This window comes from Melopsittacus undulatus, unplaced genomic scaffold (genome assembly GCF_012275295.1).
Source record: "Melopsittacus undulatus isolate bMelUnd1 unplaced genomic scaffold, bMelUnd1.mat.Z mat_scaffold_149_arrow_ctg1, whole genome shotgun sequence".
Classification (NCBI taxonomy): Eukaryota; Metazoa; Chordata; class Aves; order Psittaciformes; family Psittaculidae; genus Melopsittacus; species Melopsittacus undulatus.
Window position 1 is genome coordinate 98,234 of NW_022994113.1, and position 19,980 is coordinate 118,213.

Consider the following 19,980-nt stretch of genomic DNA (forward strand, 5'->3'; position numbering starts at 1 on the left):
CAGGGGCTTCCAGGGCCGCGTCCCCCATGGCCAGGGCACAGAAGTGCCCCAAGAGGAGGAAACCCCCCCAAGCCTGGGCTGTGAGCAGGGGCTGCTGCCTGGGGACTGGGGGGATCAGCCCCTGCCCTGAGCAATGGGAGCAGCTGCTTGTCCGGAACCCACAGAGCTAATTCGAAGTGCGGCTCTGCAGTGACCGGGGGTGTGGGAAGAGCCTGAGGAGCCCGAGCACCCTTGGCACAGCATCGGGCTGAGCCTGCACACTGCAGCACTGCACCCAGCCCCACACTGCAGCTGGAGCACATCCCCGGTGCTGGCACGGTCATGGACCAGGACTGTGCCATGGCCAAGTCCCAGGCACAGCCCAGCCCAGCTCCACTGAGCCCCTGCAGGGTCCTGACCCCCGAGGCTCTGTTGGGCTGCACTTGCAGAGGCCTCACTGCATCTGCAGCAGCTTCTGTGGTCAGGAGCGAGCTCCCTGCAGGTGCAGGTGGCTGCGGGTGCTGGTTCTGCTCTTGTGGAGGCCTGGGCAGGGGCAGGTCCCTGCGGCCCTTGGGCAGGGTGCAGGGGCTGCAGGTTGTGCTGGCAGCTCCAGGGCTGCAGGGGTTGGTGCTGGCAGCTCCAGGGGCTGCAGGGCTGCAGGGGTTGTGCTGGCAGCTCCAGGGGCTGCAGGGCAGGGTTGGTGCTGGCAGCTCCAGGGCTGCAGGGGTTGGTGCTGGCAGCTCCAGGGCTCCAGGGGCTGCAGGGGTTGGTGCTGGCAGCTCCAGGGGCTGCAGGGGCTGCAGGGGTTGGGCTGCAGCTCCAGGGGCTCCAGGGGGCAGGGGTTGGTGCCGGCAGCTCCAGGGGCTGCAGGGTTGGTGGCAGCTCCAGGGGCTGCAGGTTGGTGCGGCAGCTCCAGGGGCTGCAGGGTTGGTGCTGCAGCTCCAGGGGCTGCAGGGGTTGGTGCTGGCAGCTCCAGGGGCTGCAGGGGCTGGTGCTGGCAGCTCCAGGGGCTGCAGGGTTGGTGCCGGCAGCTCCAGGGCTGCAGGGTTGGTGCTGGCAGCTCCAGGGGCTGCAGGGGTTGGTGCTGGCAGCTCCAGGGGCTGTAGGGGTTGGTGCTGGCAGCTCCAGGGGCTGCAGGTCGCAGGTGATGCCTGACGGGTCCTGCTGGGCAGAGGCTGTGGCTGCAGCCGCACCAGGCTCTGCAGGAGCCCGGACAGGGGATGTGGAACCGGGTGAGCTGCGCTGTGGCTCAGCACCTTCCCTGCTGTGGGCAGTGGTTGAGGCTCCCAGGGAAGAGCTGCAGAGCCTCCCAGCACAGCCCTGCCCAGCCCAGCAGCCCCAGGCCGGGGCTTCCCACCAGCGGTGTCCCTGCTGCAGCTGGAGCAGGTGGGGGGGGCTGCGCTGCTGGGGGTGCAGGAAGGATGGATGCTGGCGGGGGGAGAAGCATCCTCTGGCCGGCTTGTGAACCCTTGCTAAGCCTGTGACAGCCTGCAGCTGTGTGATGCTGCTGCTGCTCTGCCTGTGACAGCCTATGAGTGTCCTGCAGCAGCAGTGTGTGGATGCTGCTGCTCTGCCCTGTGACAGCCTATGAGTGTCCTGGAGCAGCAGTGTGTGGATGCTGCTGCTGCTGCCCTGTGACAGCCTATGAGTGTGCAGCAGCAGTGTGGATGCTGCTGCTGCTGCTCTGCCCTGTGACAGCCTATGAGTGTCCTGCAGCAGCAGTGTGGGATGCTGCTGCTGCTGCTCTGCCCTGTGACAGCCTATGAGTGTCCTGCAGCAGCAGTGTGTGGATGCTGCTGCTCTGCTCTGTGACAGCCTATGAGTGTCCTGGAGCAGCAGTGTGTGGATGCTGCTGCAGCTGCTCTGCCCTCAAACCGGCTATGGGGATCACTGCTTCCCAGGATCCCGCGCTGGAGGTGTCATGGAGCAGCTGCAGCGCCCGGAGCTCCATGTGGCTCAATGGGGCACAGGGAAGGTGTAGTCCCCGGCAGCAGGACCCTGGGTCAGCCATGTGCACCTGAGTGCTGCCTGGGGCTGTGCCGGGCACAGAGGCAGCCCCTGCCCATGCCATGCGGTGCTGTGCTGAGCCATTGTGCTCCCCTGTGGTGTGAGCTCCCAGGCATTGCTCCATGTTGAAGGCTGAGCAAAGCTCCATCTGATGTGCTCCTTCCCCCAGCTTCCTGCAGCAGTGGGATCAGCTCAGCTGTGTCCTGCAGGCACAGGACAGGGCTCAGCACTAACTACCCAGGAGGCAGCCAGGGCACGTGTATGGTGGTACTGGTGGTGCTGGGTGGTGATGGTGGCAGCAGCCGGGGATGAGCTGTCCCATTGTGGCACCAGTGAAGCACTGGGGCTGCTGTGGGGAGCTGGGAACCAGCTGTGCAGGCATGAGGTGGTGCCGAGGGCTGCGGCATGGCCCACGGGTGCCCACGCAGTGGATGCTCTGTCCTGGGGCCTCTCGCGGTCACAAGGGCCAAGCTTGGGGGTGGCGACAGCATCACCCCCTTCAGTGGGGCTGCCCCCCAGTTCCTGCAGCCTCTCAGGGAACCAGGGCTATGGAGAGGGCTGGGGACAGGCAGGACCAGGCTCAGCCAAAGGGGCTCTGCAGGGACAGCGTTCAGGATCCACATGGGCAATGGACCACAGCCGGGGTGAGGAGATGCCCTGGGCTCCCTCAGGCCTGAACCCTGCCAGCACCACTCCTTGTGGGAGCAGTGGGATGGGCGTGTGGGCTGGGGCTGCGGGTGATGGTAGAGCCATGGCCTCGGGAGTGGGGACTGGCAGGGAGGGGAGGGAGGGCAGGAAATCTCGCAATGGCTCTATGGTCAGCACTGGGTTTCCTGTTCCTCCCTGGGAGCCGGAGCTGCACCGGGTCCACACTGCACCGGCCCTGGCCCCAGGAGGACGCCTGATCCAGCCCCACAGCAGGGACCTCGCAGCACAGGCAGGTTGGAGGGGCCATGCCCCACTGGGGGGCTGGCAGGGACAGGGACCCCTCTGTGGGGCTGGGGAGGGTTCTCAGTGCTGGTCCTCTATGGTGCTGGGTGCTGCACCAGGGGACATCCTGCCCTGCACAGACATGTGCCCAGCACCTTCCTGCTCCTCCTGTGCCCTTGCCATGGGGCAGGACACTCCGGGACCACAGCTGGGACCAGTTTACCTCCCAACAGCCATGTTGGAGTCCTGGGTGCTGGGACACATCCAAGCTCAGCACCTTCCTCCAGGGCTTGACACCCCCTCCTGCGGCTCCCCAGGAGCTCAGGGTGACGGTGCCAGGGGCAGGAGGGGCTGGAGCTGCTGGGCACATGGGGCTGGTGTCTGCCAGGTGGGGGTCACAGCTGCACTGCCCTGGGACCAGCCCCATGCATGGCAGAGGTGATGCTGCTGCCTCCGACCCCAAACTTCCTCCTCCCTGGCACCATCCCCATGGGCCCCAACTTCCCCTGCGCTCGGGTGCACTCAGCACCCTCCTGCCCTCCCCCTGCTTTGAATGGGGCAGGGAGAGCTCTGCTCCTGCAGGCCCCGTGTCCCATGGCAGGGAATGAGGGGTGTGCGGGATGCAGAGGGTCTGCCGGACACCGGTCACGGCTGTGGGCAGCAGCCCGAGGCTCAGCTCTCCGGCTGCTCTGCAGCCTCCTCACCCCTCCCGGCGGTGCCATGGGCTTCGGGCCGGAGCTGTGGGGCCCGCAGGGGCACAGCGCGCTGCTGCGCCTGCAGGACAGTGAGCTGCGCCTCCTGGAGCTCATGAAGAAGTGGATGTCGCAGCGAGCCAAGAGCGACCGGGAGTACGCAGGGATGCTGCACCACATGTTCTCCCAGCTGGAGAAGCAGGAGAGCTCGGGGCAGCTCCGCTCCGGTGACCACAGCAGCCAGACTGCCGAGGTAGGGATGAGCGGTGTGGTGCCGGACGCTGGCTCTGCCCACGTCGGGCCTGACGCCTGTCCCTGCAGTCCTGGTGGGTGCTGGCGAGCCGGACCGAGGCGCTGAGCCAGATCCTGCGCCAGCACGCGGAGGAGCTGGTGGCAGGGCCGCTGGCCAAGCTGAGCCTGCTCATCCGCGACAAGCAGCAGCTCCGCAGGACCTTCAGTGAGCGGTGGCAGCAGCTCAGCCACGAGTACACCCGGGTGCGTGTCCCGGTGGGGGGCAGCGGGGTCCTCAGCCCTGCCCCACTGACGGCATCACCCTCCCCAGACCACGCAGCAGGAGATGGAGAAGCTGAAGGCTCAGTACCGCAGCCTGGCAAGGGACAGTGCCCAGGCCAAGCGCAAGTACCAGGAGGCCAGCAAAGGTGCCCGGTCCCTGCCTGCCCCATCCCGACAAGGCTGTGGGCTGGGAGCATCCCTGTGTGACTGCCCCAGCCCTGGCCCTGCCTCCCTGGGACCCCCTCCCAGCCCCCCCACTGTGACCCTCAGTGGCTGCAGTGGATGCGCTGCAGCTCTGGCACCGGTGGTGCTCCACAGCAGGGGTTTCCATGGCTTCTCCCCCAGACAAGGAGCGGGACAAGGCAAAGGAGAAGTACGTGCGCAGCCTCTGGAAGCTCTATGCCCTGCACAACCAGTACGTGCTGGCTGTGCGGGCAGCCGCACTCCACCAGCACCACCACTACCAGCGGGCAATGCCCACCCTCCACCAGTCCCTCTACAGCCTGCAGCAGGAGATGGTCCTCATCCTGTAAGAGCTCTGCCTGCCCCACTGCTCGCCTTGCACCCCGTTACCCAACCCTGGGCACCCCCATAATCCCTGAGCAACAGTGGGATGTGGGGACCGGGTGACAGCGCTGTCATTGGGGTGGAGACACCCGGCAGCCCCCAGCACCCATGTTCCACCAGGAAGGAGATCCTCAGGGAGTACCACAGCATCAGCAGCCTGGTGCAGGAGGATGTGCTGGCTGTGCACCAGGAAATCGCTGGTGCCATCCAGGCCATCAACCCTGCCACCGAGTACAGCAGCTTCATCCAGAGCCACAGGTACAGCCGGCGCTGCTGCAGCCCCTGCCAGCCGTGGGCACTGGGCACAGGGCAGGGGGGCAGCAGAGCCTCACTGGCTGCCTGCAGGTACAGCTCCGAGGTGCCACCGGAGGTGTCGTTCGATGAGAGCCTGCTGGAGGAGACCGAGGGCCTGGTGCCGGCTGAGCTGCAGCTGAATGAGCTGACCATGGAGAGCGTCCAGCACTGGTGAGCGGGGCTGGGCTGGGGCAGGGGCACTGCCACCCGCACCGCAGCTCAGAGCCGCTGGCACCCGGGTCCCTGCAGCCTGAGCTCGGTGCAGGAGGAGCTGGCGGCTGCCACCGAGGCCGTGAGCAGCAGGGAGCGGCGGGTGCAGGAGCTGCAGGCGGAGCTCCGGGCTGAGGAGCGGGGCCGGAGCCCGGCGGAGAGGTGAGATGGGGTCGGGGGGGGGGCAAGGGCTGCGGCAGGGTCTGACCTCCCTCCTGTCCCCAGGGTGCACCTGCTGGGCAAGCGTCAGGGGCTGCAGGAGCTGCAGCAGCAGCTCGAGGGCTGCATCTGCACTCAGGCCAAGCTGCGGGCGCAGAGGGACCTGCTGGCCACCAAACTGGAGGAGCTGGGGGCTGGGGAGCCGCTGCCCGCACTGCTGCTGCAGGACGAGCCGCACCTGGGCTGCTCCGTGGTGAGCCCTGCCCCGCTGGCCATGGATGGGGCTCACTGGGCTTGGGTCACCACAGCCATGCAGAGCTCACCGCTCGTGTCCTGCAGGAGCAGGAGCGCGGTGGGAGCACTGCACTGGAGACCCTCAAGAGCCACATCTCGGGCATCTTCAGCCCCAAGTACTCGGTGAGTCCCTGGGCACCTCCATCCTGTCCCCAGCTCCCTGAACCTCCTGCCCCTGTTCTCTCCACAGCCCCCTCCCTTCCATACCCCCCACACCCGCTGTGCCCTGCCCTGGACACTGCTTCAGGCACCGCTGCTGGTACATTGCACGGCCGGGCTCACCCCATCTCCATCCTGCACCAGCTGCCGCCCCCCGTGCCCCTGATCCCAGAGCTGCAGAAGCCGCTGTGCCAGCAGGTCTGGTACCATGGGGCCATCCTGCGCTCCGAGGTGCAGGAGCTGCTGAGCCGCACTGGGGATTTCCTGGTGCGGGAGAGCCAGGGCAAGCAGGAGTCCGTGCTCAGCGTGCTGTGGGACGGGCAGGTCCGGCACTTCATCATCCAGGCTGTTGATGTGAGTGACTGCAGGTGGGGTGCTGCGGCTGGGGCAGCCCCAGGCAGGCAGAGGGGGTGCCCCTGGTGCACGGGACACGCGTGCAGAGGATGAGTTGTGCTTGTCCTTGTGGGGCCTGAGCCCTGCAGTGTGTGTGAACCCCCACCTGTGTGTGCCCTGCCTGGTGTGCACACATCCTGTGCCACACGGCCACGTGCACCGCAGCCCCTGCACCCCAGCCCCTGTGAGCAGACCCATGTGTGCAGGCACAACGGGTCAGCCTTCCCCACAGAACATGTACCGGCTGGAGGGGGACGGGTTCCCACCATCCCACTGCTCATTGACCACCTCCTGCAGAGCCAGCAGCCTGTCACCCGCAAGAGCGGGGTCGTCCTGGCCAGGGCCATCCCCAAGGTGACAGTGGGCAGTGGGCAGGGATGTGGGGTTGAGGCAGGGATGGGGACAGCTCACACCTCCAGTGTCCGCTCACTGCAGGACAAATGGGTGCTCAGCCATGAGGATGTGCTGCTGGGGGAGTGCATTGGCCGGGTGAGTGAGGGTGCTGCAGTCCTGCCTGTGTGGGGTCTGCAGGACAGGGCTGTGCCTGTGTGGACAGGGGGCCTCTGGCCTGCAGGACAGGGCTGTGCCCTGTGGGGGGACAGGGGCTGCCTCTGGCCTGCAGGACAGGCTGTGCCTGTGGGGGGACAGGGGGCCTCTGCTGCAGGACAGGGCTGTGCCTGTGGGGGGACAGGGGGCCTCTGCCTGCAGGACAGGGCTGTGCCTGTGGGGGGACAGGGGCTGCCTCTGGCCTGCAGGACAGGGCTGTCCCTGTGGGGGGACAGGGGCTGCCTCTGGCCTGCAGGACAGGGCTGTGCCTGTGGGGGGACAGGGGCTGCCTCTGGCCGCTGGCAAGCGGAGCTGCTGCCCCTGTGTCCTCAGGGGAACTTCGGGGAAGTGTTCAGCGGTCGCCTGCTCACCGACAACACCCCCGTGGCCGTGAAGTCCTGCAGGGAAACCCTCCCAGCCGAGCTCAAGGCCAAGTTCCTGCAGGAAGCAAGGTCTGTGCTGCCATCGTGCTGGTCCCAACCCGTCTGTGTGTCCATCCCTGGGAGCTGCAGCTGTTCACACCATGATGGCACTGCAGCACCTTTGTGCCCAGGCAGCTGCCCCCCCAAGCTGTGCTTCCCTGACCCTGCAGGATCCTCAAGCAGTACAACCACCCAAACATCGTCCGGCTCATTGGGGTCTGCACCCAGAGGCAGCCCATTTACATTGTGATGGAGCTGGTGCAGGGTGAGCAGCCCAGTCCGCAGCTGCCAGCTGCTGGGGCAGCGGAGCTCAGGTGTGCCAGGGCAGCCGGAGCTCATGTGTGCCAGGGCAGCCGGAGCTCAGGTGTGCCAGGGCAGCCGGAGCTCCTGTGTGCCAGGGCAGCCAGAGCTCGGTGTGCCAGGGCAGCCGGAGCTCAGGTGTGCCAGGGCAGCCGGAGCTCCTGTGTGCCAGGGCAGCCAGAGCTCGGGTGTGCCAGGGCAGCCGGAGCTCAGGTGTGCCAGGGCAGCCGGAGCTCAGGTGTGCCAGGGCAGTGGAGCTCAGGTGTGCCAGGGCAGCCAGAGCTCGGGTGTGCCAGGGCAGCCAGAGCTCAGGTGTGCCAGGGCAGCCGAGCTCAGGTGTGCCAGGGCAGCCAGAGCTCAGGTGTGCCAGGGCAGCCAGAGCTCGGGTGTGCCAGGGCAGCCAGAGCTCAGGTGTGCCAGGGCAGCCAGAGCTCAGGTGTGCCAGGGCAGCAGAGCTCAGGTGTGCCAGGGCAGCAGGAGCTGGGTGTGCCAGGGCAGCCAGAGCTCAGGTGTGCAGGGCAGCCACACCAGCTCCATGTCCCGGCTGCAGGGGGGACTTCCTGAGCTTCCTGCGCAGTGAGGGGCCCCGGCTGCGGGTGAAGGAGCTGATCAGGATGACAGAGAACGCAGCTGCCGGCATGGAGTACCTGGAGAGCAAGCACTGCATCCACAGGTGGGCTCGGGCGCGCACCAGGAGCCATTGCTGCTCCCATCCTGTGTCTGGGGCCATGGTGCACGGTGGGTGCAGAGCTGATGGCTCTGGGCTGTGCCAGGGACCTGGCTGCTCGGAACTGCCTGGTGACAGAGAAGAACACCCTGAAGATCAGTGACTTTGGGATGTCCCGGGAGGAGGACGATGGCATCTACTCCTCCACAGGGGGGATGAAGCAGATCCCGGTCAAGTGGACTGCTCCTGAAGCACTCAATTATGGTATGGGATGGAGCCGGCCATGGCCTGGCAGCCCCACGGCACACCTGGGAGCTGGAAGTGCTGGGCATGCTGTCCTGCTCCCACATGGCCGGTCCTGGGGGGAAGAGCTGGGCACCCCAGTGCTCATAGCACAGGCACAGCCATGGGTGTCCCCAGCCACCAGCATCCATCCTGCCTCATGTCCCAGGAAGATACAGCTCAGAGAGTGATGTCTGGAGCTTCGGGATCCTGCTGTGGGAAGCCTTCAGCCTCGGTGCTGTTCCCTACAGCAACCTCAGTAACCAGCAGACGCGTGAGGCCGTGGAGCAGGGTAAGGGCCGTGCCACGGTCCGGCTCTCAAGAGGCAGTGAGGGGCCATGTGCTCAGCACAGTGCATGTGCTGTGGGGCTTGCCTATGGGGCTGTGCGTATGGGCTGTGCCTATGGGCTGTGCCTATGGGGCCGGTGGCTGCTGCTTCCTCATGGCTGCCCCGCAGGTGTGCGGTTGGAGCCGCCCCCCCAGTGCCCCGAGGACGTGTACCGCCTGATGCAGCGCTGCTGGGAGTACGACCCCCGCCAGCGGCCCAGCTTCAGCACCATCCACCAGGACCTCAGCACCATCCGCAAGCGGCACCGGTGATGGGGATAACGGAACCACAGCTCCTTGTGCCCGGATCCATCCTCCGGCAGCGGCCGCCTCTGCCTGGGAAGTGGCTGCTGCGCCCGGACACAGCTGTGACCCTTCCCCGTGCTCCCAGCTCCGGTCCCGGGACACGGCACCCACAGCTCCCGGGACACGGCACCCACAGGGCTCCATGCGCTGCAATAAACAAACGGGCTCTGCAGCACCGCGTCCGGGGGGCTACGGGGGGCACGGACAGTGGGAGCCAGGGAGGACAAGCAGCCTCCGTATAGCCGGGACAGGGCACACGCGGATGGGAGCATCGGCAGCCGGCCGGGGGCTGCGGGGTGATGAGCGGGTGCATCCCGGTGCTATGGGGTGATGACCGGGTGCATCCCGGTGCTATGGGGTGATGACCGGGTGCCCCCCGGTGCTATGGGGTGATGACCGGGTGCATCCCGGTGCTATGGGGTGATGAGCGGGTGCATCCCGGTGCTATGGGGTGATGACCGGGTGCCCCCCGGTGCTATGGGTGATGAGCGGGTGCATCCCGGTGCTATGGGGCGATGACCGGGTGCCCCCCGGTGCTATGGGGTGATGAGCGGGTGCATCCCGGGCGGTGCCGGTCCCGCACCGGTCGGTGCTCGGCCGCACGGCGCAGGCAGCGCTGCCCCAGGGCCCCTCCCGCTGCGCTGCCGGCGGAGCCGCCCCCTCGAGGCCGGGGCCGGTCCCGGAAGGGCGGAGCGGCGGGAGGGGCTTGGCCCATCCGGCCGCAGCCGCTGCCGGTGATGTGAGCAGCGGGTTCGGGCCGCGGAGCCTCCCAGGTAAGAGCGGAGCGGCCGCGGCCCCCGCACCGGCCCCGCTGCGGCCTCCTCGGCCCGTGGCTGCCGCAGCCCCCGGGGCTGCCCTGCCCGGCTCGGGTCCGCTCGGCTCGGCCGCGCCGGGGCCTGCGCCGGCCCCGTCCTTGGGCCCGGGCTGTAGGTACCCGGTCCCGGATCAGACGTGGGGCTGGGGGGGCAGGAGGAAGGTGTCTGCGGGGTGAGGTTGTGCAGGGCACGGGCACCGGCGCCACGGGCAGGGCTCAGCCGGGGCCGCGGAGCAGCGTCCGGAGCCGGGTCCGTCCCGTCCCGTGTGCGCCGCTGCAGGCGCGGCCCTCGGGATGAAGCTGAAGAAGCAGGTGACGGTGTGCGGAGCTGCCATCTTCTGCGTGGCCGTCTTCTCCCTGTACCTGATGCTGGACCGGGTGCAGCACGACCCCGCGCGGCACCAGAGCGGGGGCAACTTCCCCAGGGTGAGCAGTGGGGCCGGGGCTGTGGGGCAGCAGCAGCACCGAGGACCCCCGGGCTGGGGCTGTGGGGCTGGGGCTGTGGGGCAGCAGCACCCGATGACCCCCGGGCTGGGGCTGTGGGGCAGCAGCACCCGAGGACCCCCGGGCCGGGGCTGTGGGGCAGCAGCACCCGAGGACCCCCGGGCTGGGGCTGTGGGGCAGCAGCGCCCCAAGGACCCCCGGTCCGGGGCTCGGTCCCTGCTCTGCCCGGGGGCACTGGAGGCTCTGACCGCGGCACCTGTGTCCCCAGAGCCAGATCTCGGTGCTGCAGAACCGCATCGAGCAGCTGGAGCAGCTGCTGGAGGAGAACCACGACATCATCAGCCACATCAAGGACTCGGTGCTGGAGCTGACGGCACATGCCGAGGGGCAGCCGGCGCTGCCCCACCACACACACAATGGCTCCTGGCTGCTGCCTCCCGAGAGTCGCCCAAGCTTCCTCTCCGTGTCCCCCCAGGACTGCCAGTTTGCGCTGGGGGGCAAGGGCCAGAGCCCGGACGTGCAGGTGTGGGCACAGCTCTGCTGGCACGAGGGTATCCGCACCAGGGGGTCCTGGCCCTATGCAGGTGGGTGTCTCTCAATGCAGTGTCCACCCTGACCTCTCTCTCCTGGCAGATGCTGGCTGTGTATTCCCTGCTGCCCTTTGACAACCAGGATGGAGGTGTATGGAAGCAGGGCTTTGACATCACCTACGAGCCCAACGAGTGGGATGCTGAGCCCCTGCAGGTGTTTGTGGTGCCACACTCCCACAACGACCCTGGTGAGCAGCAGGCAGGGTGGGAAGGGGGGGAAGCTCCAGTGCTGGCCTGCAGTGCTGGTGGGGCAGGGCTGGCCCCACGCAGTGACCCCCAGGCTGTGTTGGCAGGCTGGATCAAGACCTTCGACAATACTACTATGACCAGACGCAGCACATCCTCAACAGCATGGTGCTGAAGCTGCAGGAGGACCCGCGCCGCCGCTTCATCTGGTCCGAGATCTCCTTCTTTGCCAAGTGGTGGGACAACATCAGTGCCCAGAAGCGGGCTGTGGTGCGCAGGTAGGGCTGCTGTGACCCTGAGCATGCCAGTGCTGCTGCAGAACCTGAGCAGTGCCTGGCAGGGCCCAGGGTACCCTCGGTGTGTGGGAGACCTGGAGAGCAGGGTTGTGCAGTGGGAGAGAGCCGCTTGTCAGCCTGTTCCAGGAGGGCTGGGGATGGAGGACAGAGGGGACAATGGAGGATGTTGGTCTGTGTGGAGATGAGCTCTGGTCCCCAAGGAGCCCCTGGGAGCCCCCAGGCTCACTGCAGGGCCCTGCCTGGAGCTGATTGTGTGTCCCCCTTGCAGGCTGGTTGGCAACGGGCAGCTGGAGATGGTGACGGGTGGCTGGGTGATGACTGATGAGGCCAATTCCCACTACTTTGCCATGATCGATCAGCTGATCGAGGGGCACCAGTGGCTGGAGAAGAACATTGGTGAGAGCAGGGTGGGATGCTGGGCTGGAGGGGCAGAGGGCAGAGTGTGGGGCTGAAGGGTCTCTGTGCCCCCAGGTGTGACGCCACGGTCGGGCTGGGCCGTTGACCCTTTGGGTACAGCTCCACCATGCCCTACCTGCTGAAGCGCTCCAACCTGACGGGCATGCTCATCCAGCGCGTGCACTACTCCATCAAGAAGCACTTTGCGGCCACCCAGAACTTGGAGTTCATGTGGAGACAGACGTGGGGTGAGGGGCTGCTGTGGGGTGATGGTAGAGGGGGGGGTGGCAGCAGGCAACGGTTTCCAACTGTTTCCTGTGCGGGTGTGAGCTGAGCCCCAGGAGGTGATATCTCTGCTCTGCAGCAGTTTCACCCTGTGGGACAGCCCCAGGGTGACTCCCGGACTGCCCCATGCAGGCGGCTGTGCCTTCTGGGCTCAGCAGTGAGCCTGTGTGCTGTGCCTGTACCACCCCAGCAGCTGGATCTGGGAAGGAAAGGGAGAGCTGTTGCTGTTTCTCATCTGTCCTTGGTCCCGCAGACACAGACTCCAGCACCGATATCTTCTGCCACATGATGCCCTTCTACAGCTACGATATACCCCACACGTGTGGGCCAGACCCCAAGATCTGTTGCCAGTTTGACTTCAAGCGCTTGCCAGGCGGCCGGATCAACTGCCCATGGAAGGTGCCTCCTCGCGCCATCACCGATGCCAACGTGGCAGAGCGGTGAGTGCTGCAGGGCAAGGGAGGTGGCTCTGAGCCCTGAGCCAGCGTCACAGCCTGGTCCCCACGGCAGAGCCCAGCTGCTGCTGGACCAGTACCGCAAGAAGTCCAAGCTGTACCGCAGCAAGGTGCTGCTGGTGCCCCTGGGGGATGACTTCCGCTACGACAAGCCGCAGGTGGGATGTTCCCACGTTCCTCACCAGCGCATCTTTGACTTCCTCAACTCGCAGCCCAACCTGCACGTCCAGGTCACAGTGCTGGGAGGGGTGGTGGGAGCCCCAGCTGCGGGAGCCCTGCTGGTTCCGTGGTGCTGAGGGCTGTGGGTGCTGTCCTGCAGGCACAGTTTGGGACCCTCTCCGACTACTTTGATGCCCTGTACAAGAGGGTGGGCATCGTGCCGGGGATGAAGCCGCCCGGGTTCCCGGTGCTGAGTGGGGATTTCTTCTCCTATGCGGACCGGGAGGATCACTACTGGACAGGCTACTTCACCTCCCGGCCCTTCTACAAGAGCCTGGACCGGGTGCTGGAGACCCATCTCCGGTGAGGGGGAGCAGGCAGGGCTGCAGGGGGAGCAGGGGGTGGGTGCAGGGTATGGTGAGGGTTGGCCAGGCAGCACTGGGAGCCCCTGGTCTGTGCTAGAGCCACCAACGTGCTGGGGGTGGCTCAGGTGTGGTTGAGGGAGGGCCAGCCCTTCCTCCAGCCCCAGGGCAGTGTGTGCCAGCCTGGCTTGAGCTCCCTGGGGCCAGGGCAGGGACACGCAGCCTCTGTCCCTCTGCAGGGGTGCAGAGATCCTGTTCAGCCTGGCGCTTGCCCATGCCCGCCGCGCTGGTGCTGATGGCACATACCCGCTCTCTGACTACACACTGCTGAGCAATGCCCGCCGCAACCTGGGCCTCTTCCAGCACCACGATGCCATCGCTGGGACCGCCAAGGAGGTTGTGGCCGTTGACTACGGAGTCAGGTGCGTGAGGGACACTGGGTGCAGCCGGAGGGGCCTGTCTCAGGTGGGGTTGGTGTGCATGGGGCTGGAGCAGGGCTGGGTGTGGGGTATGAACCCATCTCCTGCTGGAGGTGGAGGGTGTGAAAGAAACCTGGAGAGGGGCTTGGGACAAGGGATGTAGGGACAGGCCAAGGGGAATGGCTTGAACCTGCCAAGAGAGGGGAGACTGAGCTGAGCTCTTGAGGCAGAAGCTGTTCCCTGTGAGGGTGCTGAGGTGCTGGCACAGGGTGCCCAGAGAAGCTGTGGCTGCCCCATCCCTGCAGTGCTCAAGGCCAGGTTGGACACAGGGGCTTGGAGCAGCTGCTCCAGTGGAAGGGGTTGGAGCTGGATCAGCTTCAAGGTCCTTCCAACCCAAACCAGTGCATGTCTGTGTTGGTGGATGCTGGGAGGTGGGAGGACAGTCTGTGTCTCACTGCCTGTGCCCCAGGCTGCTCCAGTCCCTCACGAATCTCAAGCGCGTCATCATCAATGCTGCACATTACCTGGTGCTGGGGGACAAGGACACCTACCACCATGATCCTGCTGCTCCCTTCCTCAGCACGGTGAGCAGCCCCTGCCCCATGGCTCCTGCGCCAGCTCATGGCACCATGCTGTGGCAGTGTCCCTGTGCCTCTGGAAGCACAGCCCTGCCTGCTCACCCAGTGGGGACCTGGGGAAGGGTGAGTGCACCCCAGCTCTGACCGCCCCTCTCCCCAGGATGAGACGCGCCCCAGCCAGGACTCCCTACCCGAGAGAACTGTGGTCAAAGTGGATGTCTCACCCGGTAGGCTCCGTGCCCTGCTCTGTGCGAGGCCTGAATGGGTGCCTGGACTGCTGGGGCAGCTGTGCTGCTGTGGGGCACCTGGGGTGGTGGGGCAGCTGTGCTGCTGTGGGGCAGCTGGGCTGCTGTGGGGCAGCTGGGCTGTGGGGCAGCTGTGCTGCTGTGGGGCTGGGGTGCCCATCCCCCTGTGCCTCCCCACAGGTTCCTGGTGGTGTTCAACCCGCTGGAGCAGGAGCGCCTGAGTGTGGTGCAGGTGCTGGTGAACTCCCCACACGTGCGGGTGCTCTCCGAGGAGGGGCAGCCGCTGCCTGCCCAGCTCAGCGCACACTGGGGCTCTGACACGGAGACAGTGCCTGACGTCTACCAGGTACGGGGTGCCCCAGAGCCCTGCTCACCCCCCACCCTCATCCTGCACAGCCCGTGGTGTGCCAGCCCTGTCCTGCACAGTGACCCCATCCCACAGTGACCCATCCCACAGTGACCCCATCCCACAGTGACCCCATACCAGTGACCCCATATACAGTGACCCCATACCAGTGACCCCATACCTCTGTGGCACCACGTGTCCCTGCACCACAGCATGAGCTCTGCTGCTCACAAGCCCTCACCCCCCTCATGCCAATCCCCTCAGCAGAGGCTCCATGAGTGCCAGGCCAGGTCTGTGCCCAGCCCCCGGCAGTGTGTCCCTGCCATGGCTCCGGCTCACAGCCCCACACCACCGCAGGTGTCTGTCCTGGCGCGCCTGCCTGCACTGGGGCTGCGGGTGCTGCAGCTGCACAAGTCCTCGGAGGGCCGCGCGGCACCACAGTCCTGTGCGCCTGTACCTGCCCGGCCTCAACCTGCCCATGCGCAGGCAGGAGCCTGTGCCCGTGCACGTGCTGCCGGCCGGCACCGAGGACATCTGCCTGGAGAACCAGCACCTGCGGGCATGCTTCTCGGGGCGCTCGGGGCTGCTGCAGGTGAGTGTGGGGCTCTGTGGGGCTGGGGCTGCCAGGTGAGTGTGGGGCTCTGTGGGGCCAGGGGCTGTTGCAGGTGAGTGTGGGGCAATGCGGGGTCAGGGGCTGGGGCTGTTGCAGGTGAGTGTGGGGCAATGTGGGGTCAGGGGCTGCTGCAGGTGAGTGCAGGGCTCTGTGGGGCCAGGGGCTGCTGCAGGTGAGTGTGGGGCTCTGTGGGGCCAGGGGCCCAGCACTGCCCATGCCACAGTGCTCACCCTGTGCTGGCTCCCACCCCGCAGAGCATCCGCCGAGCTGGGGACGAGCGGGAGCACAGGGTGAGCAGTGAGTTCCTCATCTATGGCACCAGGGCCTCCAAGGACAAGAGCGGAGCCTATCTGTTCCTGCCTGATGGCGAGGCCAAGGTATGGAGGCCACCTCTGAGCCGCTTGCAGCCACATGAGGGTCCTGCAGGCAGCAGCCTCAGCTCAGCTCTCTCTCCCCAGCCCTATGCCCCCAGTGAGCTCCCAGTGGTGCGGGTGACGGAGGGACCCCTCTTCTCTGAGGTCACCAGCTACTACCAGCACGTCCAGACTGTGGTGCGGCTCTACAACGTGCCAGGTGAGACAATGTGAGGCTGTGTGAGGAGCTTTCCCGGTCCAGGGGTGCTGGGCAGTGCTGCCCGTGGGGCTCAGCCCCTCATTGCCTGTCCCCAGGGGTGGAGGGGCTGTCCCTGGATGTATCGTGTCTGGTGGACATCCGTGACCAGATCAACACGGAGCTGGCCCTGCGCTTCAGCACTGACATCAACAGCGAAGACACCTTCTTCACGGACCTCAATGGCTTCCAGGTATGGGGCAGCCCAGGAAGGGATGGCTGCTGCCTACATGGGGTCTGTGCCCTGGCACCGGCACGGCCAGAGCCACCTCCAGGCCCTGAGCTCTGCCCCGCGGCAGATCCAGCCCCGCAGGTACCGGCGGAAGCTGCCACTCCAGGGCAACTTCTACCCCATGCCCACCATGGCCTACATCCAGGACACACAGAGCCGGCTGACGCTGCACACAGCCCAGGCCCTGGGGGTCACCAGCCTCGGCAGCGGTGAGGGGCTGTGGGGCTGTGCCCTGGGGGCTGCGCTAGGCAAGGGGGCTGCAGGCTGGGCACAGGCTAAAGCCCAGGCTGGCACCTGACCCCTGCAGGCCAGCTCGAGGTCATCCTGGACCGGCGCCTCATGCAGGACGACAACCGGGGCCTGGGCCAAGGGCTGAAGGACAACAAGAGGACACGCAACCGGTTCCGCATCCTGCTGGAGCGCCGCACCACTGCCAGCCAGGTGCATGGGCTCGGGTGCAGGATGGGTGCTCTGGGATGGAGCAGGTCTCATCCCCTGCTGCTCCATGGCCCTCCCAGCCATCGTGCCTGCAGTGCATGGGGCCGGGAGGGAGCGGGGCCATGGGGAGGGTGGGACCATGCAGAGGGGTCCCTGTGAAGCTGCAGTGCCCTCATAATCAGGGTGTTCTTGTCCCATCCCCTCACTGCTCCCCATGCATGTGCCACGTCACCCACTCAGAGCTCCAGCTTCCTTTCCACGCTGGCCTCCATGTTTAAAGCCTTGGGCTTCCCTGGCACCAGGACTGGCAGCCCAGAGGTAACGGTGGCCTGGCCCCACTGTGTGACCCGTCTCGTGCAGTAGCTGATAGCACAACCCTGGCCAGGTCTGTGGCCTGGTCACTGCTGGGGAGGGTGTTTGTGCCCAGGTGGGAGCAGCTCTGGGTGCCCTGTGCGGCCACTGCTGCCAGGGGCTGGCCAGGGGCTGTGCCAGGGGCTGTGCCTGACCCCCCTGGCTGGTGCTGAGCCCTGTGCTCTCCGGCAGGCACAGGATGAGCGCCCGATCAGCTTCCCCTCCCTGCTGAGCCACATCACGTCCATGCACCTGAATTCGGACGCGCTGGTCATGCCCGTGGCCCAGGAGGAGCCGAACCCACCAGCCCTGCGCTCCTTCGTGCCCCTTTCCACCACCCTCCCCTGCGACTTCCACATCCTTAACCTGCGGACGCTGCAGGCAGAGGTGAGCTGTGCCCCGGGGGGGGCTGGACCTGCTGTCCCCAGCATCACACCTCACCCCTGGCTCCCAGCAGGATGAATCACTGCCCTCGGCAGAGGCAGCCCTGATCCTGCACCGCAAAGGCTTTGACTGCAGCCTGGAGGCCAAGAACCTGGGGTTTAACTGTACCACCAGCCAGGGCAAGGTAGGACCAGGCTGATGCCTCCACACTGCTGGGTCAGAGCCAGGCTGGGCTCCCAGTCTGGCCTCCTGCATCCTCTGCTTATGCTGGAGGGGGCCCAGGTCCCTCAGCACCAGTGTCTCACAAACAGTGGCTGCTCTGGCCCTTGCACAGGCACAGCTGGAGGATGTTGGGTCTGGAACCTTCCATGGAGCCCTGCATCCCCCTGCAGTCCATGCTGTAAGGAAGGGCAGAGCCTGGGGTGGGTCACTGTGGTGCCCTGGTTGGGGGGGTCACGAACTGACGGCTGTCACATGTGCATGGTGCTGCACTGCCGGGCACCACAACCCACGTCCTTCTCCCTCCTGTCTGTAGCTGGCGCTGGGCAGCCTGTTCCAGGGGCTGGAGCTGGGCTCCCTGCAGCCCACGTCACTGACGCTGATGTACCCCCTGGGCACGGCCTCCAACAGCACCAACATCCACATGGACCCCATGGAAATCGCCACCTTCCGCATCCGCCTTGGGTAGCGCCTCCCGGAGCAGGAGGGGAGCAGCGCGGCAGCACCGGCACGGCAGCACCGGCACGGCAGCACCGGCACGGCAGCACCGGCACGGGCAGCACCGGCATGGCAGCACCGGCACGGGCAGCACCGGCACGGGCAGCACCGGCACGGCAGCACCGGCATGGGCAGCACCAGCATGGGCAGCACCGGCGCGGCAGCACCAGCACAGCTCGCAGGCGCTGGGCCAGCAGCCCCATGCAGGCGGTGGGCCCTGGCCAGGAGGTGCTGGGCTGGCAGAGGCTGCTGCCCTCTCATCTGTTATCCCTGTGTTCCCATATGGGTGCCATATGTGCTGTGCTGTGGCTGGGCAGGGGCCACAGGCTCTGCGGCACCGGCAGGATGGACATGGCTGCCCTGCTGCCCCACACGGCTGCCACCCCCGGGTCTGGGTCAGGGCCTGTCCGTGCCAGGCTCCCCGGCTCCCGGGGCAGTGCGGTGAGCCCAGAGCTGCTGGCCAGGGCGGTGCTGTGGACTGGAGATGGAGCTGTCTGGAGCTGGGGAAACATGAGGCTGTTTCCGAGGGCTCTGGTCTGTGTCTGGTTTGTGGGTCACTCGCTGGTTGCAGGGGAGATGGGCACAGTGTGTGTGTGCGGTGTGGGGAGATGCTCTGGTGCCCAAGGAGCCCGGCCACTGGTCTGCAGTGTCCCACAGGCTGCAGGAAAGCCGTCACCAGGAGCATCCTCCTGGTTGCTGTGGGGACACAGGAGCTGCTGCACTCCTCGGTCCCCTCTGGGGCTCATTACTGCTGGGGGGAGCCCAGGGAGAGGCAGGCAGGGACATGGTGCTGGATAAGCTCTGCCTTGGTTTCCTGCAGAGCCTCCAGCACAGCCCACAAACCATAGCCCATGGGCACAGCCTGAGGATGGGCAGAGAGCACAGACCAGTGTGGATGGACCCCAAGAGCTCAGCCCCTCGCACCCTTGGCCAGCCAGGAAAGGGCAAGACCGGGCCTGGTGCATGGCTTGTGCTGGGGAGCAGGGGCAGCACAGCCCTGCACTGGCACAGTGTGCTGCCGGGGCGTGCCAGAGCCTGGTTAATGGCACGGCTGGCTGGGGGCCAGGCTGCGGCACAGGGCCCGCCGGGGCTGAGCTACCGAGGGGCTGCACCATAGCCCACCATGATCCAGCCTCACCCACAGCACCAGGATCCCCAGGCAGGCTGAGGGTCCCAGCAGCACCCATGGCCCCAGTGCCATGGGGAAGGTGCCTCCTGTCTGCTCTTGGCCCCTGAGAAGCTCATTAGCGATGCTCCCGCCTCCTGCCCCGGTCCCTGTGGAACGGGCATGGAGTGCAGGAGGCTTTAATGGCTCCAAGTGGCTCTTGATGGGCCGTGATGGAGGCAGGAGAGGAGGGGCTGTGGTTTCTGCCTTCCTCGGAGCCAGACCTGCAGCTGCTCAGGGTCAGCAGGAAGATGCCGGGTGGGCTCCTGCTCCGGCTGCTCCTCACCATGGCTCTGTGCCCCGGGCTCTGCAGGACAGGTACAGCCCTGCTCCCCAAACCGTCCTCCCCATCCCTGCTGGGGCCGTGGCCCTTGAGGGCTGCTCCTGCTGTTCCATGCTGGAGCCTGGCTCTGTGCTGGGGTGCGGTGATCTGCACTGGGGCGGTGGTGCTGGGGTTGGTCACTGCACAACTGCAGGGTGACAATCGTTGACCCCACGGTGTTGGGTGGTGGGGATGGGAGGGGATCAGCATGGGGAGGTCGGGGCTGCCCTGGGCCTTTCCCTGCCATCTGCCACCATCACCCCCTCACCCGTGTTTGCCCTTGCTGGAGTCAGGGCGAGCAGCAGAGGCCATGGCACACACAGGGCAGTGCTGGTGACACCGTGCTCAGCTGTGACTGAACCCAGCTCTCATGGGGCCGGGGTGCTCCCAGCCCAGCCTTCGAAGGTCACCCCAACCCCTCAGGGCCCTGTCTCCTCACCGCAGGCTCGGTGCAGAACCTGCACCTCTGTGAGGGGTACATGGGCCCCGACGGCCGCTCCCACCCCGGCTTCTACTGCCCGCGGCTG

The 19,980-nt window shown here is 66.6% G+C and overlaps 2 pseudogenes; both read left to right on the forward strand.

Moving 5' to 3' along the window:
* The first annotated feature begins 2,800 nt into the window (after positions 1–2,800).
* Positions 2,801–9,014, forward strand: LOC117438337 (tyrosine-protein kinase Fes/Fps-like; annotated as a pseudogene).
* An 847-nt stretch (positions 9,015–9,861) lies between these two features.
* LOC101876689 (alpha-mannosidase 2x-like) lies at positions 9,862–18,018 on the forward strand (annotated as a pseudogene).
* The last annotated feature ends 1,962 nt before the right edge of the window (positions 18,019–19,980 follow it).